Source organism: Hyla sarda, chromosome 2 (genome assembly GCF_029499605.1).
Source record: "Hyla sarda isolate aHylSar1 chromosome 2, aHylSar1.hap1, whole genome shotgun sequence".
NCBI classification, from domain to species: domain Eukaryota; kingdom Metazoa; phylum Chordata; class Amphibia; order Anura; family Hylidae; genus Hyla; species Hyla sarda.
Genome location: NC_079190.1, coordinates 318,865,549 through 318,893,397, shown reverse-complemented (window position 1 = coordinate 318,893,397; position 27,849 = coordinate 318,865,549). Strand labels below are relative to the sequence as shown.

Below are 27,849 nucleotides of genomic sequence, written 5' to 3'. Positions count from 1 at the left end.
CCCTACCCCCTTGCCCTCTGGTCTGCCCGCTGTGGATGAAATTTCTCGTGACCTTTCCATTATATGGAGAGAGACCCAAAATTCTCTCTTACAGGCTTCTTCACGCATGAAGAGGTTCGCGGATAAGAAAAGAAGAGCTCCTCCCGTTTTTTCCCCTGGAGACAAGGTATGGCTCTCCGCTAAATATGTCCGCTTCCGTGTCCCTAGCTACAAGTTGGGACCACGCTATCTTGGTCCTTTCAAAATTTTGTGTCAAATTAATCCTGTCTCTTATAAACTTCTTCTTCCTCCTTCTCTTCGTATCCCTAATGCCTTTCACGTCTCTCTTCTCAAACCACTCATCCTCAACCGTTTTTCTCCCAAATCTGTTCCTCTCACTCCTGTTTCCGGCTCCTCGGACGTCTTCTCGGTCAAGGAAATTTTGGCTGCCAAAAAGGTCAGAGGAAAGAATTTTTTTTTAGTAGACTGGGAGGGTTGTGGTCCTGAAGAGAGATCCTGGGAACCTGAGGACAACATCCTTGACAAAAGTCTGCTCCTCAGGTTCTCAGGCTCCAAGAAGAGGGGGAGACCCAAGGGGGGGGGTACTGTTACGCCGAGCGCTCCGGGTCCCCGCTCCTCCCCGGAGCGCTCGCTTCACCCCCTTCGCTGCAGCGCTCCGGTCACGTCCTCTGACCCGGGGCGCTGCGATCCTGCTGCCAGCCGGGATGCGATTCGCGATGCGGGTAGCGCCCGCTCGCGATGCGCACCCCGGCTCCCCTACCTGACCCGCTCCCCGTCTGTTCTGTCCCGGCGCGCGCGGCCCCGCTCCCTAGGGCGCGCGCGCGCCGGGTCTCTGCGATTTAAAGGGCCACTGCGCCGCTGATTGGCGCAGTGGTTCCAATTAGGGTTTTCACCTGTGCACTTCCCTATATTACCTCACTTCCCTTGCACTCCCTTGCCGGATCTTGTTGCCTTAGTGCCAGTGAAAGCGTTCCTTGTGTGTTCCTTGCCAGTGTTTCCAGACCTTCTGCCGTTGCCCCTGACTACGATCCTTGCTGCCTGCCCCGACCTTCTGCTACGTCCGACCTTGCTTCTGCCTACTCCCTTGTACCGCGCCTATCTTCAGCAGCCAGAGAGGTGAGCCGTTGCTAGTGGATACGACCTGGTCACTACCGCCGCAGCAAGACCATCCCGCTTTGCGGCGGGCTCTGGTGAAAACCAGTAGTGGCTTAGAACCGGTCCACTAGCACGGTCCACGCCAATCCCTCTCTGGCACAGAGGGTCCACTACCTGCCAGCCGGCATCGTGACACTCATCACTACATACCCAGGAATATGTAATGGAAATAATTGCATATGACATTAAAACCTTTGCCAGTGACCAAAAACTACAGGTAGACACTGCAACAGAACTGGCACGTAAAAAGACTACATTAAATTTTAGAATTGGTGCAAATTTAGGTAGAAAAAACTCTGGAGATAGGATGGTTTTGACAGCCTTTTCATTACAGCACAGAATGTCATTAATTCCTAGTATGTACAGTGTAAGGTTCCATCTTTAGTTAAGTTCACACATAACGGCCAAAACTCAGGACAAGATTTCTGCCACATATTTATAGCTTAAATTCAATTCAGTAGGGCTAATCCCCTTCCAGGCTACCCCATGCCAAGTCCCTGAGGTCTCCATGTAAATAATTGACACATCACTTACTTTTATCTGTGGAGCATACTTATGTACAGACAAAAAATCTGCACCATTATAAAATATGGTATGAATTTTCAGTGAAAACAATGGGACACACATTTCACTGGATTCTAACATGGAACCCATGTGAAAACAACTGTGTAAATATAATTTCAATATGTAAAGTGTTTGTGCATCCAGCACTTTCAGAATAAAACAAAACTTTATTTTCCGCTATTATTTAAACATTACTATGGACATTTATCAACGGGTTTAGTCAGGTTTTCTTTACTATAATTGTCGCAAAATTGTCGCAACTGCGACTACACGATTTTTCGTGCGACATGTTGACTGCAAAGCGAGAAAAGCAAGTTTTCCAAAAATTTACTACGTAGTAATAATTTTAAAATGGACTACGGGTAGTCAGGTATTTATTAACTGCGACAGTCGCAAATGCGCAAAAGAAAGTCGCAACAGGGTTAAAAATTGACTAAATTTACTCCAGCTCAAACATGGAGCAGAAAAAGCTACTTACTACCAAAGTAAAAAAGGAAAAATTGCTTACGTGAAAGAAAATTATCAACAGGCTAAAACCAGTTGATAAATAAGTCACACATAAGCAAAAAAAAAAGTAAGGAAAAAATTACTAAAAAAAGAATACATAAGCAAACATTGATAAATGTCCCTCTATATGAGGGCCATTTACTAATCTTTTACTATGTAGTCTGGTTTTTACCCTGTTTTTTTCTACTTCATTTTTGACTATGTGCGACAAATTTACTAAATTGTTGCACGGCGTTAATAAATTTGGCACACACAGGCAAAAGTGGGAAATTTACTTCATGTAGTAGAAAAAATAGTCTGTTCCTTTTTCCTGCTGTCTGAATAGGTTTGGCTGCTAGGTTTCCTTCTGAATCTTTTGTTTTTGAGTTTTTTTTTTTTTTTTTTTTTTTTTAGCTTTTTCACCACATCTAACTAATTCAATAACTAAATTGTAGTCATGGCTCAGAATAGTGGTAAACGGCGTTTAGTGTGTGTGTGTGTTTATTACATTTTTTAACACTGTTTTTTCTCCCTAAATGTAAATGTGTGAGCAGGTGATAATAAATGTACTAACCCATTTTTTTTTTCTTCTCATTTCAGATCCGTGTATCCTGTGGACTCCTTCGTATTCGGTGGACTACTTCGACGACCAGCGTTTTTCTTTGCTTGATGTTAATAAAATGGTTAACGAAGGCTTGTGGGGGAGTGTTTTTTTGTAATAAATTTTTTTTAAAACCTGTTGTGTTTGTTTGTTTTTTTACTTTACTAGACAGGCTTAGTAATGGAAGCTGTCTTACAGACGGAGTCCATTACTAAGCCGGGCTTAGCGTTAGCCACAAAAACAGCTAGCGCTAACCCCCAATTATTCCCCCGGTACCCAACGCCACAGGGGTGCCGGGAAGAGCCAGTACCAACAGGCCCGGAGCGTCAAAAATTGCGCTCCTGGGCCTAAGCGGTAACAGGCTGGTGTTATTTAGGCTGGGGAGGGCCAGTAACAATGGTCCTCGCCCACCCTGGTAACGTCAGGCTGTTACTGTTTGGTTGGTATTTGGCTGAGAATAAAAATAGGGGGGACCCTATGTGTTTTTTTAAAATATTTAATTATTTATTTAAAAAAAAAATGCATAGGGTCCCCCCCTATTTTCATTCTCAGCCAAATACCAACCAAACAGTAACAGCCTGACGTTACCAGGGTAGGCGAGGACCATTGTTACTGGACCTCCCCAGCCTAAATAATGCCAGCCTGTTACCGCCTAGGCCCAGGAGCGCCATTTTTGAGGCTCCAGGCCTGTTGGTACCGGCTCTTCTGTGGCATTGGGTATAGGGGTAATAATTGGGGGTTAGCGCTAGCTGTTTTTGTGGCTAACGCTAAGCCCAGCTTAGTAATGGACTCCGTCCATAAGACAGCTTCCACTACTAAGCCTGTCTAGTAAAGTAAGGAAAAAACACAACAGGTTTTAAAAAAATTTTATTACAAAAAACACTCCCCCCACAAGCCCTCGTTAACCATTTTATTAAAATCAAACAAAGAAAAACGCTGGTCTTCGAAGTAGTCCACCGAATCCGAAGGAGTCCACAGGATACACGGATCTGAAATGAGAAGAAAAAAAAAATGGGTTAGTACATTTATTATCACCTGCTCACACATCTCCCGCCCCGCACGACTACAACTGCCAGCATGCCCTTACAGTAAGGTGGGGAGGAGGCCGGGCACAGTGTTTCCCAACCTGGGAGTTGTAGTTTTGCAACATCTGGAGGCACGCTGGTTGGGAAACACTGTTTTAGGCCAGTGTTTCCCAACAAGGGTGCGTCCAGATGTTGCAAAACTACAACTCCCAGCATGCCTGGACAGCCAAAGGCTGACTAGGCATGCTGGGAGTTGTAGTCTTGCAACATCTGGAGGCACCCTGGTTGGGAAACACTGTTTTAGGCCAGTGTTTTCCAATAAGGGTGCCTCCAGATGTTGCATATCTACAACTCCCATCATGCCTGGACAGCCAAAGGCTGTCCAGGCATGCTGGGAGTTCTAGTCTTGCAACATCTGGAGGCACTGGAAGGGTCGTCGCTGGAGCCTCGGAAGGGTAAGTGAACATCTTCGCCGGTCCCCTTCAGCTGTTTAGTTTTGCAACAGCTGGAAGACTACAGTTTACAGACCACAAACCAGAGGTCTGCAAACTGTGACCCTCCAGCTGTTGCAAAACTACAACTCCCAGCATGCCTGGACAGCCAAAGGCTGTCCATGCATACTAGGAGTTGTAGTCTTGCAACATCTGGTGGCACCCTGGTTGGCAAAAACTGTTTTAGGCCAGTGTTTCACAACAAGGGTGCCTCCAGATGTTGCAAAACTACAACTCCCAGCATGCCTGGACAGCGAAAGGCTGTCCAGGCATGCTGGGAGTTGTAGTCTTGCAACATCTGGAGGCACCCTGGTTGGGAAAGACTGTTTTAGGGCTTGGGCAACTTACCGGCTTCCGTAGGATCCAGCGCCGCACGACAGTGCCGCCCGACGATCTCCGTCACCGATCGTCGCTGGAGCCTCGGAAGGGTAAGTGAACGTCTTCGCCGGTCCCCTTCAGCTGTTTAGTTTTGCAACAGCTGGAGGACTACAGTTTACAGACCACAAACCAGTGGTCTGCAAACTGTGGCCCTCCAGCTGTTGCAAAACTACAACACCCAGCATGCCCCGACAGCCAAAGCCTTTGGCTGTCAGGGCAGGAGCCCGGGCTGACATTACAGTGCAGCCGCCCGGGCTCCTCATCCGGCCTCCCCGCTACCCTCACTTAAGGGGACACTGATATCCCCCCCCCCCTTGTCACCCGCCCGTGCCGCTCAGCTCCCGCTGCTACAAGACTACAACTCCCAGCGTGTCCTCACTGTATGGGCATGCTGGGACTTGTAGTCTTGCAACAGCAGACAGATGGGAGTTGTGTGGCGCTGGCAGGTGAGGGGGGGGGGATGTAAATCACTGCAGTGTCCCGGTAGCGCAGTGAGGATAGCGGGGAGAAAGTATGTCGGAGCCCGGGCGGCAGTAGCTTTTCCTGCTCCATGTTGGAGCTGGAGTAAATTTTTACGGCCATTGCGACTTTCTAGCTCTTGCTAGGGAAAGTCGCACGAATAATAGGGTAGGCGTAATTGCTACAATTTCGCGCCAAAAATAGTCAGAAAAAAATAACTTAACCCCTTAGTAAATGCCCCTCTATATCAAGTGACACATTACTCGGGAGATCAGCAAAATGGTGACTCATTTTTGGTGCGTTTCGCACCTTTCATCAGATTGCAACATCTGAATACCCGAACCCACCATATAGCACATAAGGGGAGTGGCTATAGTTTTACAAGACTGACCAAAAAAGTGGGTGTGATTATGTATAAAAATACGCAGAATTACAATGCACCAAAAACTTGTCGCCACTCTGCTTATTCACCAATTGATGTGCTTGCAGTAGTGTTTTAATTATGGCAAATAAAAGTTACGTTTTACTCTGGATGTGCTGGAAGGACAAAGTCTTTACTGATTAGAATTCTACGTGCTGAATCAGCAGCAACCACCCGTGCAAGTAGATGAGATACCCGATACATTAGAGAGCTGGCTATTTTTCATATTTACAGTCCATGTACCTGGAGCACAATTGAAGGCAGATCTAATATGGTGCACTGGGGTGTTTCGAGCCCTTTGGCGCCAGTTCTGAATGTCCGGCTGGTCCCTGTAATCAGGCCCCTTCCCAAATATTTATCCTCTGCTCTCCAGTACAAGGGCAGGCATGCATGCTCTTGGTTTGGGGCTGCACACAGCATGTATGAGCACCATGCTGAAGAACAGTCCAATGGGCTGGGAACGCCCTCAGTGCACCAAGATCTTCATTTGCATATTCAGATTTATATATTTTTCTCTGGAAAGCAGTAGGTAAACTTCATTAGATTCAGCACTATTACCATACATAAACAGATTAGTGCTGGTGATGCTTCGGACAGATTCCTTTTAATGGGGTCCGAATGGCGTCCTTTTATTTTAGCATGATTTTAGCAGACAAAAAAATATTACTACTTGCAGCATTTTCTTCTGCTCTGGTGCCACAGTTTGCAATCCAGCTCCAAGGCAGATGAGAATATAGCCTTCTAAAAGATTCAGCGGAGGTTGCTGTAGTTTGGCTCTGGTCAGTAGTCATGTAGCCAGGCAGTGGCCATCTACCTGCCCCTCACTGGTACTTCTATGGGGAAAGCAAAGTTGAAAAAGTAGCGTGATTTCTCATGGAGGTACTCAACTATTTGCCGCCTCTTAGGTTGATTTGAAAGTGCCCTGGACAGGAAGGGGCTATGTTAGGGAGGGGTCTACGCATGCAAGAGGCAATGGTCGGCCATAGAAGCAACAGGACAAGATAACCAGCTCTATGGCAATGTGGTGCCGCCGATAGGTGGGTGTGCCCTGTGTCCTCTAGAGGAAACGGGGTTGTACTGTGCCGCAGCCCAGTGTAGACGGCGTTCTATCCCTCTGAGGGCAACTCCTCCTGTAGAAGCCTCTCCTGAGGAAAGGTTCGCCGCGACCCTAGAGGCGCTCTGCAGGGCTCATAGCGCCGGCTGTTTACGTCTGTTCACGCTCGGAGGATGTGGGGGAAGGGCCAGTGAAGATTCTTGACGCACGGGACGAGAGGTGAGGCGGGACCGTTATCCGGGAAAACTTCTCACCCGAGCGGCGGCGGCTTAATGTGCCCGTCGTTGGGCGGTACTGACCGGGGTGTCCGCTTCTCCTCGTGTACAAATAGTAATCCTGTCTGTACACAAAGTGAGGCGTGTAAGGAGTACTGTTATACCCCGACATTTCACCTACTATTGTAACTCAGAATTCTTGCAAGTTGTGACTTATTTTATGGGCTTTGCGGTTCCATAGTCGCAGCCATTGCCTGCAGACGAGTGAGGAGAGACCGTACAGGAGACATGTCTGCCCCGTGTAGTCAGTGCTATGTTATAGCTAGTCCTGAGAATGGAAGCACATGGGCAGCACAACTCTATTAGACACTGGTCACTTTTGCGTCAGCCCTTCCTTTAGTATGTAACATTTGGCGACGTTTTGTCACTTGTACAATTATTATTCATTTATTTTTATTTTTTGTGTGGCGTATAACAGTTCTGCACACATGAGAGATAGATAGATAGATATATATATATATATATATATATATATATATATATATATATATATAATCTCTCTACATGTTTATATGTTTAAAATATACTTTCTTAGGCTGGGTTCACACTACGGTTCCCGTATACGGCCGGGAGGAGGGGTGGGCGGGGCTTAATCGCGGCGCCCGCACTCAGCCGTATTCGGGAACCGTAGTTAATGTATGTCTATGAGCCGACCGGAGTGAACCGCAGCCTCCGGTCGGCTGCTTTTTTGGCCGTATGCAGTTTCCCGACCGCAAGCAAAAACGTGGTCGACTCCAGTGTAAGGCTGGGTTCACACTACGTTTTCTCCCATACGGGAGCTCATACGGCAGGGGGGAGCTAAAACCTTGCGCTCCTGTATGTCACCGTATGCGCTCCCGTATGTCATTCATTTCAATGAGCCGGCTGGAGTGAAACGTTCGGTCCGGTCGGCTCATTTTTGCGCCGTATGCGCTTTTACAACCGGACCTAAAACCGTGGTCGACCACAGTTTTAGGTCCAGTTGTAAAAGCGCATACGGCGCAAAAATGAGCCGACCGGACCGAACGTTTCACTCCAGCCGGCTCATTGAAATGAATGACATACGGGAGCGCATACGGTGACATACGGGAGCGCGAGGTTTTAGCTCCCCCCTGCCGTATGCGCTCCCGTATGGGAGAAAACGTAGTGTGAACCCACCCTAATATGTGGACATGTCTAGCAGCAGACTAAAATGCTTCAACGGCAGCTGTTCTCGCTTCTGTCATTTTTCACAATATACAATGAATGCTTGATGCTATACTACGCGCCTTGTGCTATAATTAACAAACGTGTGTTATGCACTTAGCTCTGTCATTTCTTACCATACATTTTACAATATGCCCCATTCCTAAAACTAGATAAAAAGTCGGGGGGGGGGGGGGGGTTACTGTATATGATTTAGTTCTATTATTAAAGCTTTATAAACCCATCAGACCTAACAGGGAGCATGTGAATTCCCTTTAAAACGGGTAAAGGCACACAATAACGACTCCAAAAGCACTGCAATTCTTGGGCATTGAAGGAGTAGCTGCAGCAGCTGGCACAGACACACATACGAGTCTCTTGAAGAAAGAAGGCATTTGGATACTTAAAACAAATGCCCTAGGAAATCTAGGATTAAATGACAGATTGGAGATAAACGCCTTTGTTTAATTGTTGCTGAAGGCAGGAAAAGGGATTTTGCAACTGTGTTTTTAGAATGCTTTGAACGTATTGTAACACCCTTTTTCCGTGATGTGGGGCAAGTAGGTGTATTTACCTTATCCCAGGTAACAGTAGGGGTTGGTCAGAAGAAGCTCTGCTTGTTCAGCGCGAAAGCAGCTGTTCACCTGTCCTGCCCGCAGACTTCTAAATGCACCGCATCGATTTTTAAAGAATCAAGTGGTTTCTTTAATGACGGACGTATATTTACGTCCTCTGCCGGCTCCTGCGTTATGCCGTGGGGTCACGCGGTGACCCCGCGTCATATCGGGTCAGTCCCGGCGGCCATCAACGGCCGGGACCCGCGGCTAATACAGGACTTCACCGATCGCGGTGATTCCCTGTATTAACTCTTCAGATGCGGCGATCAAAGCTGACTGCGGCATCTGCAGCGAAAGTGAAACTATCCCAGCTGCTCAACTGGGCTGTTCGGGACCGCTACAGTGAAATCGCGGTGTCCCGAACAGCTTACAGGACACCGGGAGGGACCTTACCTGCCTCCTTGGTGTCTGATTGGCGAATGACTGCTCTGTGCCTGAGATCCAGGCAGGAGCAGTCAAGTGCCGATAACACTAATCACATGCGTGTTAATACATGCCAGTGATCTGTGTAAAAGATCAGTGTGTGCAGTGTTATAGCTCCTTATGGGAAAAGTTTATATCACCCTCCTTATAAAAGTTTGAATCACCCCCCTTTTCCCATAAAAAAAATAAGTATAAATAAAAATAAACATGTGGTATCGACGAGTGCGTAAATGTCCGAACTATAAAAATATATTGTTGATTTAAACCGCACGGTCAATGGCGTACACGTAAAAAAATTAAAAAGTCCCAAAAAAGCGTATTTTTGGTCACTTTTTATACCATTAAAAATGAATAAAAAGTGATCAAAAAGTCAGATCAAAACAAATGGTACCTATAAAAACTTCAGATCACGGCACAAAAAATTAGCCCTCATACTGCCCTGTACGTGGAAAAATAAATAAAGTTATAGGGGTCAGAAGATTTAAACGTATACATTTTCCTGCATGTAGTTATGATTTTTTCCAGAAGTGCGACAAAATTAAACCTATATAAGTAGGGTATCATTTTAACCATATGGACTTACAGAATAATAAGGTGTCATTTTTACCGAAATCTGCACTGCGTAGAAACAAGCCCCCAAAAGTTACAAAATGGCTTTTTTTTCTTGGATTGTCACACAATGATTTTTTTTTTTTTTTTCGTTTCGCTGTGGATTTTTGTGTAAAATTACTGTCACTGCAAAGTAGTTTTGGTGACACAAGAAATAAGCCATAATATGGATTCTTAGGTGGAAAATTGAAAGGGTTATGATTTTTAAAAGGTAAGGAGGAAAAAACGAAAATGCAAAAACTGAAAAACCCTGAGTCCTTAAGGGGTTAAGTCCCTTCCTAACCATGAGTGGTCCCACTGTTCTGTTCTAATGTGTAGACATAACATTAATACTAGGGATCGACCGATATCTGTTTTTTAGGGCCGATACCGATAATCGGTGGAGGTTAGGGCCGATAGCCGATAACTTATACCGATATTCCGGTATAAGTTATCGGCTATTTATCCCCCTGCAACACCGCTGCAGATCATTGATTTAAAGCGGGTGCTTTAAATCAATGCACTGCAGTGGCTTTTGCGGTGCCATAGGCCGCCGCCACCCGCTTCTCTCCCCCTGCCTGTCCGGGGGTCCTGAGACCTATCACCGCCACCGCTCCCCCCACCGCCGCACCGCCCCGGCCCCATTGCCTCCCCCATCCCTGGTTTTATAATTATCTGTTCCTGGGGCCCACTCTACATCTGGCACCGGTGGGGTCCTCCTGAACTGTCACTGTGCGCACTGACGGTGACGTCACGTCACTCGTCATTGTGCACAGCGTAACGCAGGACGCAGCAGGAGCAAGAAGTAGCGTGGACCCCGGGAACAGGTAATTCTAAAACCGGGGATGGGGGAGGCAATGGGGCCGGGGCGGTCGCGGTGCAGTGCGGGGCATTATCTGCTACCCTGAGCGCCGGTGTGAGGTGCAGACTTGCATCGGCTCCTGCGCCTCACACCGGCATTAAAGAAAAATAAGGGGGAAGTCGGTCTGTCCCTGCTTGCCCGATACAGGGCTAAATCTATGAACAATTCACCTGCCCGGCGCCCGAAACTACTTATCCCGGGCGTTGGACGATAGGATTTCCACATCCCTGGCTAAATGCATACCACGTTTGTTAATTATAGCACAAGGCGCGTAGTATAGCATGCAGCATTCATTGTATACTGTGAAAAATGACAGAAGCAAAAACAGCTGCTGTTTTTCTGCTTTATAAATCAATAGTCAGACCACCTTTGGAGTATTGTGTCCAGTTCTGTCTACCTGTATATTAAAAGGACATGGCCAAACTGGAGAGGGTACAGAGGAGGGCGAGAAAGATAATTAATGGTATGGGAGGATAACAGTACCAAGACAGGTTATTAAGCTTGGGGTTTTTTAGTTTAGAGAAAAGACATCTTTGGGGCGATCTGATAACATTGTACAAATATGTGATTGGACAGTACAGAGATCTTTCTAGTGATCTCTTTATACATAGGCAGGTAGCCATGACAAGGGGGCATCCTCTCCATCTAGAGGATTCACCACCATCACAGACAGGTATTCTTTACTGTAAGAGCAGTGAGACTGCTGTTGATGTTGTGATGTCTGACTCAATAAACAAGTTCAAAGGGGGGGCCTGGATGTTTTCATAGAGAGTAATATTACAGGTTATAAATACTAGATTTATGGGGATGGAACGTTGATACAGGGATTTATTCTGATCGTCATATAGGGGTCCAGAAGGAATTATTCCTCTGTCATGTGGCAATTAACATCAGCTTCATGGGTTGTTGTGTTTTTTTTGTTTTGTTTTCTCTCCCCTCCTTCCTCTGGATCAACATAGTAGGGTTTTAGGCTGAACTCTTGTATTTTTGGACTCTTGTTTTTTTTTTCGACCTTACAAACTATGTTACTATGGTGTCATTGATTTCATTCGTCGGCATACACTAGCATTGCTATAAGAGCTTTTTCTAATGCATTCCTAAATCAGGTTTTGTCATAAATATATATATATGCAGCATATATTGTTTGCTACCTGCATTGCACTTTTGGTTTTAATAGTATCTGTGTTTATCTTATAATGTAGCAGGGTGTTACTTTAATTATCATCACCTGCGTGTCTGAGCATTTAAACACGATACCTACATTGTGCTCGAAATGCGTTAAGATGAACATGACGAGTTGAAGTGATTGTGTTTTTATTATATTTACAATAAAGTTGGCATACTTCAAGTCCCGGGTCATCTTTTTTCTTTATTCATTGAGTGGACACTGGAGCCAGAGTGTGGATCCGTGCACGAAGTGACTCTGAACGTGAGCTGGACTTTCTTTGTGCTTTTTTATATGTTGAGCAGTAGCAAATTTATAATAACTGTGTGTCCCAATGAACCCAGGGACTTGGGTGTACTTAGTCCTCAGTTTTTTCATTTGGGTTCTGAAGGGCAGCTGCAGTGACCATCCTGCAACGCCTTCTTGTGCTCACTAGAGATCATAGAGAATGACAAGAGGACTGTGGGACCATCATCCTCACTTGTATGTGTCTGAGGCCAGATATTGATATGGCCCCTTGCCAAAATACACACGTTGGAATTTTTTTTAACCCCTCAATGACAATGGACGTACTCGTAGGCCCCCGTTTCCGAGTCCTTAACCCCTTAAGGACTCGGGGTTTTTCCGTTTTTGCACTTTCGTTTTTTCCTCCTTACCTTTTAAAAATCATAACCCTTTCAATTTTCCACCTAAAAATCCATATTATGGCTTATTTTTTGCGTCGCCAATTCTACTTTGCAGTGACATTAGTCATTTTACCCAAAAATGCACGGCGAAACGGAAAAAAAATTGTGCGACAAAATCAAAGAAAAAATGCCATTTTGTAAATTTGGGGGCTTCCGTTTCTACGCATTGCATATTTCGGTAAAAATTACACCTTATCATTATTCTGTAGGTCCATACGGTTAAAATGATACCCTACTTATATAGGTTCGATTTTTGTCACACTTCTGGAAAAAATCATAACTACATGCAGGAAAATTTATACGTTTAAAAATGTCATCTTCTGACCCCTATAACTTTTTTATTTTTCCACGTACAGGGCGGTATGAGGACTCATTTTTTGCGCCGTGATCTGAAGTTTTTATCGGTGTGATTTTTGTTTTGATCAGACTTTTTGATCACTTTTTATTCATTTTTTAATGGTATAAAAAGTGACACAAAATTTTTTTGCGCGTACGCCATTGACCGTACGGTTTAATTAATGATATATTTTTATAGTTCGGACATTTACGCACGCGGCGATACCACATGTTTGTTTATTTTTTTTTTTTTTTTACACTGTTTTATTTTTTTTTATGGGAAAAGGGGGTGATTCAAACTTTTATTAGGGAAGGGGTTAAATGACCTTTATTAACACTTTTTTTTTTACTTTTATTTTGCAGTGTTATAGGTCCCATAGGGACCTATAACACTGCACACAGTGATCTTCTACAGAGATCACAGGCGTTCACCGATCGGACACCGAGGAGGCAGGTAAGGGCCCTCCCGGTGTCCTGTCAGCTGTTCGTGACACAGCGATTTCACCGCGGCGGTCCCGAACAGCCCGACTGAGCAGCCGGGTCACTTTCACCTTCGCTTTAGAAGCGGCGGTCAGCTTTGACCGCCGTTTCTAAAGGGTTAATACCGCACATCGCCGCGATCGGCGATGTGTGGTATTAGCCGCGGGTCCCGGCCGTTGATGAGCGCCGGGACCGATGCGATATGATGCGGGATCGCGGCACGATCCCGCTTCATATTGCGGGAGCCGGCGCAGAACGTAAATATACGTCCTGCGTCGTTAAGGGGTTAAGGACCGAGGGCGTATGAGTACGTCCTGTCCATTACCAGCCCCCCGCCGCTAGCCGTAGGTGAGCCGGTGCCCGATACCTGCTGATAGCGGTGGCGAGGGACTGACCTGAAGCGGCATGGATCAGCAGTTGGACGTGAGTGACAGCCTCCTGCTGTTGCTTAGCAACAGCTCCCAGCATGCAAAAAGGGCATGCTGGGAGCTGTAGTTATGCAACAGCAGGAGGCAGACCACCACAGCTCCCAGCATTCCCTTATGGGCATGCTGGGACTTATAGTTTTGCAACAGCTGGAGGCACATTTTTTCTATGGAAAAGTGTACCTTCAGCTGTTGTATAACTACAACTCCCAGCTTGCACAATCAGCTAAAGTGCATGCTGGGAGTTGTAGTGGTGCATCTGCTGGTTGCATAACTACAACTCCCAGCATGCCAGTTGGCTGTCGGTGACTGCTGAGAGTGCTAGTTTTGCAACAGCTGAAGGCACACTGGTTGTGAAACACTGAGTTAATGAGCAAACCAGTGTGTCTCCAGCTGTTGCATAACTACAATCCCCAGCCAAAGTAGTATGCCTCCAGCTGTTGCATAACTGCAAGTCCCAACATGCCCTTCACACTGTCCGTACATGCTGGGGGTTGTAGCTTTTGCAACAGCTGAAGGCACACTGGTTGCAAAACACTGAGTTTGTTACCAAACTCGGTGTTTCACAACCAGTGTGCCTCCAGCTGTTGCAAAACTACAACTCCCAGCATGCACTGATAGACCGTACATGCTGGGAGTTGTAGTTTTGCAACAGCTGGAGGTTTCTCCCCCCAATGTGAATGTACAGGGTACACTCACATGGGCGGAGGTTTACAGTAAGTATCCGGCTGCGGCAAATTTTCTGCCGCAGCTCAAACTGCCAGTGAGAAACTACTGTGAACCCCCGCCCATGCAACTGTACTCTAAAAACACTACACTACACTAACACACAATAAAATAAAAAGTAAAAAACACTACATATATACACACACCCCCACACAGCCCCCCTCCCCAATAAAAATGAAAAACGTCTGGTACGCCACTGTTTCCAAAACGGAGCCTCCAGCTGTTGCAAAACAACTACTCCCAGTATTGCCAGAAAGCCACTGATTGTCCAGGCATGCTGGGAGTTTTACAACAGCTGGAGGCACGCTGTTTGGGAATCACTGGCGTAGAATACCCCTATGTCCACCCCTATGCGAATCCCTAATTTAGGCCTCAAATGCGCATGGCGCTCTTTCGCTTTGGAGCCCTGTCATATTTCAAGGCAACAGTTTAGGGTCACATATGGGGTATCTCCGTACTCGGGAGAAATTGTGTTACAAATTTTGGGGGGTATTTTCTGCTATTACCCTTTTTAAAAATGTAACATTTTTGGGAAACCAAGCATTTTAGGTAAAAAAAAAATTTTTTTTTTTTTTACATATGCAAAAGTCGTGAAACACCTGTGGGGTATAAATGTTCACATTACCCCTTGTTACGTTCCCCGGGGGGGGGGGGGGGGGGGGTCTAGTTTACAAAATGGTATACCATGTGCGCTCTACTGCGCCCGCCGAACAATTTACATAGACATATGAGGTATGTCATTACTCAAGAGAAATTGGGTTTCAAATACAAGTAAAAATTTTCTCCTTTTTACCCTTTTGTAAAAATTCAAAAATTGGGTCTACAAGAACATGTGTAAAAAATGATTTGATGATTTTGAATTTTCTCTTTCACTTTGCTGCTATTCCTGTGAAACACCTAAAGGGTTGAAACACTTACTGAGTGTCATTTTGAATACTTTTGGGGGTGCAGTTTTTATAATGGGGTCATTTGTGGGGTATTTCTAAGATGAAGACCCTTCAAATCCACTTCAAAACTGAACTGGTCACGGAAAAATAGTGAGTTTGAAAATTTTGTGAAAAATGTAAAAATTGCTGCTGAACTTTGAAGCCCTCTGGTGTCTTCCAAAAGTAAAAACTCATAAATGTTCTGATGCAAACATTAAGTAGACATATTGTATATGTGAACCAAAAAAAAATAATTATTTTTGAATATCCATTTTCCTTACAAGCAGAGTGCTTCAAAGTTAGAAAAAGGCAAAATGTTCATTCTTTTCATCAAATTTTGGGATTTTTCACCAAGAAAGGATGCAAGTTACCACAAAAATGTACCACTATGTTAAAGTCACAAAAAAACATCTCTGAATCACACTGATAAGTAAAGGCATTCCAGAGTTATTAATATTTAAAGTGACAGTGGTCAGAATTGCAAAAAATGCTCTGGTAATTAAGGTGTAAAATGGCCTGCTCCTTAAGGGGTTAATCATATAGGGGCCTACAACTTGTGTATACTTTTTATTTATATGGTGTACTTGACATGTCCACTGGGTGATCAAAGGGGTGGATGACTACAGACTGGGAAATTTTAATACAGTCTATCACTGTAAAACTACCGATAAGCACACCCACTCTCTGAGACTCTGAAGTAGACTTGATGTATCTGCAGAGTGATGACTGGGTGTTCCCGCCATGCTTCCAGCCTTTGATAAAGCCAGATTTGCTGGCGAAGCGTCTGGCAGGATGGTGAACTGATGCAGTGGTCAGCGTAACGGGTGCAAACTTCAGTCTCTACAGTTGCTGCTGGTTCACATGTGAGATTGTTTCTGAGCGCTCAGGATCGTTATGACAGATGGGTACATTATGTAATGGAAATGTACTTGCGCCCATGTCTGTCTGGTTTTTGCCCATAGCCGCCAACCAATGCTCAGCTTTTATTCACCAAAGCTTGTTAAAAAATGATACCTGCTAGAGGCCCCGTTCACTGCGGAGGAGTTAGAGGGATTACCAGATTACCATCGGGCAAGAAACCAGGCCCAGACGGTTATACCGGGAAGTTTTTCAAGGCCCTTAAATCGGAACTGACCCCCCTCTTATGTTGCATCTTTAATAGTATCACCCCTTTGGCAGGGTTCCCCCCCTCTTTTCTACATGCACACATCACGGTCATTCCCAAAGAGGGTTGTGACCCTAACCAATGCGCTAGCTACCGCCCCATATCCCTCCTTAACGTGGACACGTTGTTCGCTAGGTTATTAGCGGATCGTCTAGCGGCGGTCCTTGGACCTCTGATTCACCCCGATCAGTCCGGCTTCATCCGCTCACGCTCCTCTCTTTGGATGCCGAGAAGGCATTTAATCGGGTGAGTTGGAGGTTCGTGGAAGCCTCTCTGACTCAGATAGGTTTAGGTCCCACCATGCTGAGCCGTATCGCTGCCCTTTACCAGGACCCTCAAGCACAAGTCAGGATCAATGGCCTAGCCGTCCCTGACTGTAGTGCCTACTACATAGCAGCTTCCCTAACATGGCTTTTGGACTTCTTTTGTGGTTGCTCCTTGAAACGCTGGGTAGACAAAGAACTCTCCGGGACAGATTTAGCAATCATGTCGGTGCCCTGGCTTCCTAGAGGGACTGTCCTGGCACTGACAGGGAGCCTGTTGCCGTGGCTGTCCAGAGAACTGATCTGAGAACTACTATGCAGCGCTACCTACCTAAAACACAGCTCTTCTCTCCTGACGGCCCACTGACACCGGTCTTGGGCATCCCATGCTTCCCCCGGGACTCGCTCGGACATCCTTCCTCGGGATCTCTGAACCCCCTGCTCTTCTGATATAGCGTTTTTTAGAGGGTACGTTTATCCGTCCCTATGACATGTGAGTTCCAGAACACCTCCGTAAACCAGCTAGTTACATGCACTACCTACAACTAGCACATTTTATTAGGACTGAACATACACACCTGAGATTAGACAGACCACTGCTTCCCTTTGAGAAACTCTGCACTTCCTCCTCTCCAACTCCCAAGGCAGTTTCCTTGATTTATGGACTACTCCTGGATGAGGCAACGTAACATCCCCTGACATACGTTTCGGCTTGGGAGAAGGAATTGCAGACCTCCTTTGCCCCCTCTGACTGTTCCACGGCCTTCACTATGTGCCACAAGCTCTCTATTTCCTGCAGAGCACAGGAGACTAATTTTAAAATCCTTTCCCGATGGTACAGGGTCCCTGTGGTGCTCCACAAAATGTACCCCTCTGTGTCTGATCTATTCTGGCGTTGTGGAGAGTAGAGAGGCTCGATGTCCCACATATGGTGGTCTTGCTCTCTACTTTCCCCCTTCTGGACCGAGGTAATATCCCGGATTGAGGCTATCACGGGAGTGGCATATCCACATGACCCCAAAGTTCTCCTGACTATCCTCCCACTGTCCTGTAAAACCTCTTCTAAAATTCTAGCTCACTTTCTCCTGATGGCATCTCGGACGGTAATTCCCAGGTGCTGGAAATCTACACGCCCTCCAACAATCACCGACTGGTATGCGGAGATACTTTCTCTGTCGCATGGAAGAGTTGATGGCAGACTCCTAGCTGCGCTGAGCGGTTTGGGGCTATCTGGGGGCCTTGGTTGGCCTTCCTAGAAACCCCTCTCTATAGGACGCCTTGAGACCCTAACGTCCACTCCCTCCCTTCCCGCCCCCTTCCCCCCCCCCCCCCCCCTGACATCTGTCGTGCTCATTCTTTCTATGGACCGAGGTTGACAGCGGACGAGGGCGGCAATGGAGGTCCCGGCGATCGTGGGAGCACATGTCAGTGGTTCTCCTACCCCCTCCTCCCTTCCCCTCACTCTTTTCTCTCCCCACTCCAATCCTTCCCCTCATCCTTTTTCTTTTGCTTTTGCTACTCCTCCTCCACCCATGATTGTTATTGGCTGGAGCTCACTGCACTATATTCTCAGTGCTCTAACCTGATACCTGTAGACATTCGTTCCATACGAACGCCTTGACAGATGCCGATTTTGCTGATATTGAATGTAGTACTGTGAAGCTGCCTCATTGATTGCCATTTTTATTTTTGTTTGACTTGTTTATGATTAATAAACCTTTGTTTGAATACGAAAAAATAAGATACCTGAGCTAGGGGTGTGAATCGCCAAGAATTTGGCGATTCGATTCGCGATACCAGTGTGGCGATTCGATATATCCCGATATATTGCGATACCGTCTAGGTGACGATACATCGCGATATATGTCGATACATCGCCCACCTGGGAGCATTCATAGATCCCAATAGATGCCGCTGTCAGCTTTGACAGCGGCGATCTAGTACTCCGGTGCTCACTTTTCTCATTTTATCCCGTCCGGGCTGCAAAATAAAAGAAAACGCACTTTATCTTACCTGCCAACGAGCCCCTGGAGCTCCGGTACAGGTGTTGGGTCCCCGGGCTGTATTCTTCTTACTTCCTGTTAGCCCGGCACGTCACATGGAGCTTCAGCCTATCACCAGCAGAGGCGGGACATCGCTGCGGCCAGTGATAGTGATAGGCTGAAGCTCCGTGTGATGTGCCGGGCTAACAGGAAGTAAGAAGAATACAGCCCGGGGACCGAACACCTGTACCGGAGCTCCGGGGGCTCGTTGGCAGGTAAGATAAAGTGCGTTTTCTTTTATTTTGCATAACATGAGAAAAGTGTGCACCGGAGTACTCCTTTTAATAGCCAGCCGCGGCGATCGCCGCATGCTGGCTATTAGCGGCGGCCCCCGGCTACTGAAATCAGCCGGGGGTCGCATAGTACGGAGCGGGCACGAGTCGGAGCCCGCTCCATACACCCAGAGCGACGCCGTGTCAGATCCGGCCTGCCCCGTTATCTCCTGATGCCCAGGACATGCTGTTCCGGGCGTCAGGAGATAAAAATTCCACATCCCTAAAAGAATCGATTCAAAAATATTTTGAATAGATTCAGTATCGGCAAATGAAAAAATCGCGATTATCGCGAGAATCGATTTTTTTTTTCTTACATCCCTAACCTGAGCTCTGATTGGTGATCAAAAGAAATACTGTTTGGTTTTGCCCATAGCAGTTTTTTCTTTCTTCTAATGCCTTTCAGAATGTGGCCCCTGTGGAAATCATTTGACTTTGCAGCAGCAAGCCAGGCATTTCAACATATATTTGTTGCAGCCATTTAAAGAAGCCTTCAGTTCTGGCTTAAAATGGAGATTTCTAGGTGGGAAACACTCACTATAATGCACATATACTTTAGTAGGAAATATGAACAAGGGTTGCCATCTTTACGAGACAACCTCTTTTTTTAAAGGGGTTGTCTGCTCGAATGTATTATTTTACAATTGTCCCAGGCTACCTAATAACATAAAGAAACTATTAAAGGGGTACACCAGTGAAAACCTTTTTTCTTTTAAATCAACTGGTGGCAGAAAGTTAAACATATTTGTAAATGATTTCTATTAAAAAATCTTAATCCTTCCAGTACTTATTAGCTGCTGAATGCTACAGAGGAAATTCCTTTCTTTTTGGAACACTGATGACATCACGAACACAGTGCTCTCTGCTGACATCTCTGTCCATTTTAGCAACCATGCATAGCAGATGCATAGCAGATATATGAAAAGGGCAGCATGGTGGCTCAGTGGTTAGCACTGCTGCCTTGCAGTGCTGGGGACTTGGGTTCAAATCCCACTAAGGACAACAATAAATAAAGCGTTATTATTATAATAACATCAGCAGAGAGAACTGTGGCCGTGATGTCATCAGAGAGCATTCCAAAAAGAAAAGAATTTCCTCTGTAGTATTTGGCAGCTAATAAGTACGGGAAGGATTAAGATTTTTTAATAGAAGTAATTTACAAATATGTTTAACTTTCTGCCACCAGTTGCTTTAAAAGAAAAAAGGTTTTCACCGGAGTACCCCTTTAACTCCCCTTCTTCAGCTCCCTCGTAACTCTGTTATTTGGGTGCCTGTCTGTGGCTGGTGACTCTGTTTTCTCCAAGCTGCAGAGCATATGGGGTGACCCAGTACAGAATCATGTGTTCTTCTGTATTCCTGCCCATTCTGTGTGGCAGATGCTGCTCCAATGTCCGTCATGGGCCCACTCTCCTCAGAACTCTCTATAATGCACTATATAATTTAATGTTATATAAGGGCTAATGTATTTGTATTTGCACTTGTTGCCTTTAATATCCTGTTGTTAAGGACCTTGTTGTTTAGGGGAGTATGCAGAGGTGAACAGGTGACTCTTCCGCCCAATGGGATCTCTCTAAATTCCTCCCATATATAAAGTGAGGTCAGAGTTCAGTTCTCTCTCTTATTGCTATGGTAAAGTTTGGTGAGGTGGATCTGAAAGGAGGCCTGAGGCCTTGTCCAGCAACCACGCATCAACTACCAGTTAACCCCACTACCCAGGTGAAAGTCAAAGCCTTGCGGTGAGTACTAAATCAAGGGATTGTTTCAAGTCAGCAAGTTAAAGTCAAAGTCCCTAAAGTATAGTATGGGCTGCATATAAGTCAAGTCACTCTTATACAGCACAATCAACTATAAGTCCCAGCAAGCCAATAAGCTTCCCTAAGTTCACCCTTCAACTCCTTAACGCCAATCTGAGCTGTAACGGATTGTACCATCTTTCCAACCTCATTAAAATAAGCCAGTTAACTGTAACCTTGTGTTGGAGTGACTATTTGCCCTGTACCTGGCACAGGTGAAGCTGGCTTACCTCGAGTGGTGTATAGGTCAACCACGCCCTGGCGTCACAAAACTGTTGATTACACATTACCCTGTCCGACACCACACATAGCTTCTACAACCGGGAGAACAGACAATGCCGCTAGTCAATCACTTGCCACTTCGAAACACCAATGCGGCAAGTGATTGGCTTAGCAGCACTGTGAGGTCACATCTACAGCTCCGGACGGCTCCATAAAGAAGACTGTCTGCGGAAACCCTCTTGGAGACGGGATGCCCAGATATTAAGCTACAAAGGAGCAGCGGAAGGTAAGGTAAAGTGTTATTTTATTAGGCAGCCTGTGGACAGTTGTAAAATAATTTCCATTGGACAACCCCTTCAACTTTTGGGCTTGATATTGTGTGAAATTTAGGTATATAAAAAAAAAAAAAAAAAAAAAAAATAAGACTATGTAAGCATTGTTACAAAAACAAACAAACAAAAAAATACATAATATGTGGGAAGCCTATTGGCTGAATTTGTGTGAGGGGCGTGAGTATCTCCAACCCCCCCCCCCCCCCCCCCCATACGTCCAGACGGGGCGTCTAGTAGAGATAGGTCGGGGCGCCCCGATCAGCCCGGTCCTGGTCAATCATGTGCCGCACTTTTGTAAATGGACGGCTACTGTCACGCTGCACAAATGGAGCACGGGTCGTTCATTCACACGGGGATGCCAGCTCGAGCCACGCCACGAGTTGTCAGGAGGGAGGGACCGGAGCAGTGCAGGGTTGTCTGCCAACAGGCAATTCCACAGCTAACCTATAACCCCCCCCCCCCCCTGTCCATAGCTGATGGGGAGGGGGAAATCCTTGGGGTCACAGTGGATGTCTTTGGTGCCGGTACTGTTTGTGGGGACATGCTACAAGTCACGGCACTCAGGGATTCCCCCTCCTCTCAAACATAGTTGCTTCCCTCCTACCCTGATATGTCGTTTTAATTTTGTATAAATACGCTCAGTACATTAGTTATATTTCATACAGTCCGTCCGGTTCATTTTCAGGCTTCATCTGCTTAAGCTAATTTACATTATATCGCTTTCTGCGCAGGGGTGAATACATTTATAATATCTGCATATATGCATTTTGTGTGTACATCTATACCATGTATTCTTCAAGCTTGGTGCGTGCATTTATACTATGCATTCTCCAGCATTGTTGCATGCTCTGGGCAGTGCTGCCTTCATGCATAGCATTTCCTGTCAGTTCCTCCACAGCATTACACCATTTATTCACTGTTGGTATTTGCCGTGCATTCACTCATAGCGTTCATACGCTCAAAGCAGTTATACTGTTCACACGCTCATGGCTTTCTTTTCACTCATGGCTTGTATAGTGTCCGTACGCTCATGGCGTTATACTGTTCATATGCTCACAGCATTTCACTCTATTCACATGATCATTGCTTATACCGTCCTCACATTTATGGCATTTATACTGTGTATACACTCTTGGCTTACTGTATACACAATCATAACATTTTGTGCTCTTGACATTCAAACTATCAAGTCATTTATACCGCACGCATCCATACTGTTTTACCGGACATCCATACTGTTTTATGTTCAGGACATCTACACTGTTTCATGCTGTTAATACATGGCATTCACACCGTTCTTACATTCATGACATTCCATGTATATGCTGCAGAACACCCACTGGGCGGGCGCACATAGTATTCATGCTGTTCTACGCTTATGCCACTGATATTGCTCGCTCAGTTTATGGCATTCATGCTGTGCGTATGCTCAAGGTTTTTACAGTCTGTATGTCATGGCTATACGATGTCATGGTATTCATTAACTCAAGGAACATACTGTCGATATGATGGTGGCATTCATACTGGTTGTGAGACATAGTAGTTATACTGTTGTTACGCACGTGCCAGTTATACTTTGCATAGGCTCATGGCATTCATTCTGCTCATACGTTCCTGGCATTCATACTGATCTCATGCTCATAGTGTTCATACTGTTCGGCTTTCACACGCTCGGGGCTTTCAGACGGTTCACACACACAGTTTATACTGGTTCATACGTTGTGGCGTAACTGGTCTTCACGCTCATTGCATTCATACTGTCCTTTGCCCATGGTATTATACTGTGGCACGTTCATAGCTTTCACACTGCCATTCGCTCGTGGCATTTATACTGGGCATTTGTTGACATTATACCATTCCCGCGCTCATAGCATGTATATTGTTCACACGTTCTTGGCATCACACGGCTCATACGCTCTTTGTTCACACGTTCATAGTATTATATGGCACATGCATCCTTGGCGGTTGGTGCTACGCATGCGCTCCTGGCTTTGTTTCATGCCCATGGCAGTGGTGCTGCATGTGTGCTTGTGGCATCCTGTGTTTGTGGGCCTGTGGCGTCGGTGCTGTTCGGATGCTCATACACGCTCATAGTAGTACTATGCACAGTGATCTGTATACATTCACATAATTATTAGGTAAATGAGCTCGTTGAATACGGCTCATACACTTATAGTCATACCATGCACACGCTACAGCACTTACACGGTACACACGGTCATAGTTTATATGGTACTTCACACATCTCGGTACACATGTCCATAGCGTTACACGGTACATACGCTCATAGCATGCTGTTATACATTTGTAGTCATGTTATGTAATCACACAGCATTCTCTCAGGGCATACATACTTTAGATATAATACGATAATGTAAGTTCGATTGCAGCATGTTACACAGGTCATTGGCTTGCATCAGTCGCACGTTCATGACCACGCATGATGCTTAGTTCAGTTACACACAGATGTCGATGCTAGAATTTACAGGCATACTCCTGACTGTCCCATCACATCGATACATTCAACAATACACTCTCACTACTATAGCTGTCACCCTGCGTGGTTTTTAGACATTGTAACCACGCACGTGTCTTCCACATGTCTGTTAGTTCACCGGAAGTTCCGAATACAACCACTTTCTAAGGCAGGGATGTGGAAATTCTATCGCCCGACGCCCGGGACAAGTAGTTTTGGGCACCGGGCAGGTGAATTGTTTATAGATTTAGCCCTGTATCGGGCTAGCAGGGATAGACAGACGTCCCCCTTATTTTTCTTTAATGTCGGTGTGAGGCGCAGGAGCCGATGGAAGTCTACACCTCACACCGGCCTCAGGGTGTATGGAGGGGGCGGCGGCCTCCAGCTGACTGCAGAGCCCCCTTATCTCCCCTCCCGGAGGATGGACGCAGCTCAGAAGACACAGCAGGGTGAGAGTGGGGATGTTGACAGCTCCGTGCACAGCTCCATCCCCCGCACTCAGCTCTATCCCTCCCCCTCCCCTGCTCTGTCTAGACAGTACCTAATCCACCACGGGGAGGTTGCTTGTTTGCACGGGGAAAACATAGAGCGGGGGGGGGGGGGGGGGGGGTGAGGGGGAGGACGGAAATCTCACCTCACACCGGCCGGGACTACAGCTCTGATGTCCACTCATGGCGGCTCAGGTGAGGAGACCAAGAATACAGGCGGCGGCAGGAAGGGTGGTTGTATATGTATGGTGTGAGTGTATGTGTAATGTATGATGGGGGGGCAGCGGCAGGTGTATGTATGATGTGTGCATATGTATGGTGTATATCAGTGTTTCCCAACCAGGGTGCCTCCAGCTGTTGCTAAACTACAACTCCCAGCATACCCTGGGCATGCTGGGAGTTGTAGTTTTGCAACAGCTGGAGGCACCCTGGTTGGGAAACACTGGTGGATATGTATGGTGTGAGTGTATGTGTGTATAATGTCTGTGTGTGATGTGTATGTAATGTATGATGTGTGTGTATAATGTCTAAGTGTGATGTGTATGTATGTGATGTATGATGTGGGGTGGGCAGCGGCAGGTGTATGTATGGTGTGAGTGTATGTGTGTATGTAATGTATGATGTGGGGGGGGCAGTGGCGGAGGTGTGTGTATATGTATATGGGGGCAGTGGCTGGTGCATGTATGATATGTGTATGCATGAATGTTTTGTATAGGAGCGGACTGTCACGTCGGGCATTAGGGCAGTTGTGCCATCTAATTTTATTTATTTTTAGTGGCACCCGCACTAAATTACACCCCCAGAATCCTGCCCCTTCATACTCACCCGCCGACCAAGAGCCCCACGGATGCACGCAAACACACCCGAACCAAAACTACAACTCCCAGCATGTTACACCATAAACTAAACTGTAGAACTATAAAGTGCAACATGCTGGGAGTTGTAGTTTTGGTTCGGGTCAGCTGCAGAGCTATAGGCTGCATCAGGGCATGCTGGGTGTTGTAGTTACTAACTGTAATTCCCAGGATTCCTTGACACAGACTATGGCTCTGCAGCTGACACAAAATAAAAAATACAACTCCCAGCATGTTGGACCATAACCTAAACTGTAGAACTATAAAGTGTAACATGCTGGGAGTTGTAGTTTTGGTTCGGGTCAGCTGCAGAGCTATAGGCTGCATCAGGGCATGCTGGGTGTTGTAGTTACTAACTGTAATTCCCAGGATTCCTTGACACAGACTATGGCTCTGCAGCTGACACAAAATAAAAAATACAACTCCCAGCATGTTGGACCATAACCTAAACTGTAGAACTATAAAGTGTAACATGCTGGGAGTTGTAGTTTTGGTTCGGGTCAGCTGCAGAGCTATAGGCTGCATCAGGGCATGCTGGGTGTTGTAGTTACTAACTGTAATTCCCAGGATTCCTTGACACAGACTATGGCTCTGCAGCTGACACAAACCAAAACTACAACTCCCAGCATGTTACACAATAACCTTAACTGTACTACTATACAGTGCAACCTGCTGCAACACCCACACAACCATAGGCTGTATCAGGGCATGCTGGGAGTTGTAGTTATCTACTAACTAAATGCAACTTCCAGCATTTTCTGACACAAAATGCAGCACATAAACTGGAGAAGCAGAACCCCCCCCCCAGTAACACACAAGTCCCTATTGAGACTGAAAAATAGTGATTAAAATATTTTAAAAAGTGCGTATATATGTGAATAAGCCTCTTTCCTAATAAAAGTTTCCAATTTCCTTTAAATAAAAATAATGTACAAAAATAAACATAAGTGTTATCGCTGCATGTGGAAATGTCCAGACTATTAAAATATGATTAAACCGTACGGTGAACGGTGTAAATAATAATCCAGAATTGCTCATTTTTGGTCACTTCATATTAGAAATTTTTTATAAGGTGATCAAAAAGTTATATCTAGACTTTTCTGGGCTTGTCTCAGGTGTAAGAGGAGCTACAGCTCTCCCGCCACTAATAGCCTGACATACTGCGATCGCCTATTAAACCATTAGATCACCGCTGTCAGCAGTGTCTAAAGGGATCTTATATCCATCCCTGGTGGTCTAGTGGGGGGATCAGACTATTTTGGTTGAAATTATTTTATCTACCAGGACAAGTGGATTTTCTTGAGGGACAAGTAGATTGTGTTCCGCTTTAGTCCCTTGGACAAGTATGTTTTTTTTTTTAATTTCCACACCCCTGTAAGGGTGTGATGTACGCCAGCAAGTCAGTCTCACTCATTTGCCACCACACAGTTAGTATCACGGGCATACGCCACCATGTGGTTATACTGGTTTCCTGCACCTGATAGGTCATACAGGTTACTGGAGTAGTTGCACCCTGGTAGTCACCAAGTCAGTATCACAATCACATGTTAGCACTATACGTTGACATGATAGTCAGCCTCTTCAATAAGTTGTCGCAGACACGTCTCAAGCCAATAACATCATGACACATAAGCGGTTTCCCAACATAAGATACACCTTCAGAGCAACATCATCTCGACAGACAGATGGTGGTTTACCCATTATGCCTGCCACGTCCGCAGGGGTTGGTATCACGTAGTTAGTTGCTACTGACACGTCTTCAGAGCAAGAGCTATACGACACAGGTGGTTGGTTTACCTGTTATGCCTGCCATGTCTGCAGGGGTCGTTATGACGTAAATAATTGCTACTGACACGTATTCAGAGCAATAACTATACGACACATAGGTTGTGGTTTACCCGCTATGCCTGCCACGTCAGCAGGGGGCAGCATTACACAAGTTATTGTTACTGACCCATCTTCAGAGACACGTAGGTGGTTGTTTACACGTTATGCCTGCCACGTAGGTTATTGTTACTGACACATCTTCAGAGCAATAACATTACGTCACACAGGTGGTTGTTTACCCTTTATGCCTGCCACGTCTGCAGGGGGAGGCACCATGCAGGTTATTGTTACTGACACATCTTCAGAGCAATAACATCTCGAGTCACAGGCTGTTGGATACCCGATATACCTGCCACGTCTGCAAAGGGATGCACCACGTAATTGTTGCTACTGACACGTCTTCAGAGCAACAACATCACGCTTCACAGGCTGTTGTATACCCGTTCTACCTGCCACGTCTGCAGGGGAGGGCACTGCGCAATTGTTATTATTGACACGTCTTCTGAGCAACTACATCACGACATGTAGGTGCTTGCGTACGCTTCATACTTGCCACGCCTGCAGGAGCATACACTGCAAAGGTATTGTCACGGACACGTTTGTTTTCACTGAAATAATTTCATGACACACAGGTGGTTGCAAAGAATGGAAATATAATAAATAAGATAAAATTAAACGGCCTCAGGTTCATAGCCACAATGGTTGCGTAGGATCTGACACGTCCATAGTCATGATGGTACGCGGGAGCTGTTTAGTCCACAGGCATGATAGTTTGCGTATAGAACCCTAGCGTCTATATGGGCATGTA

General features: G+C 45.9%; 1 protein-coding gene across 10 annotated transcripts in view; it reads left to right on the top strand.

Moving 5' to 3' along the window:
- LOC130356364 (uncharacterized) overlaps positions 1-27,849 on the top strand; it is a 152,874-nt gene that overhangs the window by 50,592 nt on the left and 74,433 nt on the right. The window contains exon 1 of one of the 10 annotated variants that reach the window (XM_056557778.1): positions 6,199-6,459. The exons of 1 other annotated variant lie outside the window; for it this stretch is intronic. The gene's annotated coding sequence lies outside the window, so the exon portion shown is untranslated. 8 more of the 10 variants (XM_056557782.1, XM_056557774.1, XM_056557781.1 and 5 more) reach the window with 8 other exon arrangements.